We start from the raw sequence: 641 nt of genomic DNA on the forward strand, positions 1-641 counted from the left end.
TTCAACAGTGAACAGCTGGTGTCCAATTCCACAAGCAGCATGGAAACCATGAGCTTAGCTTCCAACATATCCAATGGAGATAGGCAGACTGTCACTGTGACTGTGACTTAAGTTTAAGGCATGAGCTTACCACCTAGGATTACTTGAGTTATATGGCAATAAGCTTTTTCCACATTCAGCCCCTGCAGCATTCAACAGTGAAGAACTGGTGTCCAGTTCCACAAGCAGTGCGAAAGCCGTGAGCTTAGCTTCCAACATATCCAATGGAGATAGGCAGGCTGTCACTGTGACTGTGACTTAAGTTTAAGGCATGAGCTTACCACCTAGGATTACTTGAGTTATATGGCAATAAGCTTTTTCCACATTCAGCCCCTGCAGCATTCAACAGTGAAGAACTGGTGTCCAGTTCCACAAGCAGTGCGAAAGCATGAGCTTAGCTTCCAACATATCCAATGGAGATAGGCAGACTGTCACTGTGACTGTGACTTAAGTTTAAGGCATGAGCTTAGCTTGAACTCACGTGTGACAGGTTAAGCAATGATAGATAAAACAGCAGAAGGGAGGAGCCATCCCACAGCCGTCCCACAATGAGCTTAGCTTCCACCATTTCCAATGGAGATAGGCAGGCTGTCACTGTGACT

The sequence above is a fragment of the Seriola lalandi genome, unplaced genomic scaffold, assembly GCF_002814215.2.
Source record: "Seriola lalandi dorsalis isolate HSWRI2012SDOR001 ecotype SW California unplaced genomic scaffold, Sedor1 jcf7180002054588, whole genome shotgun sequence".
In the NCBI taxonomy this organism is placed as follows: Eukaryota; Metazoa; Chordata; class Actinopteri; order Carangiformes; family Carangidae; genus Seriola; species Seriola lalandi.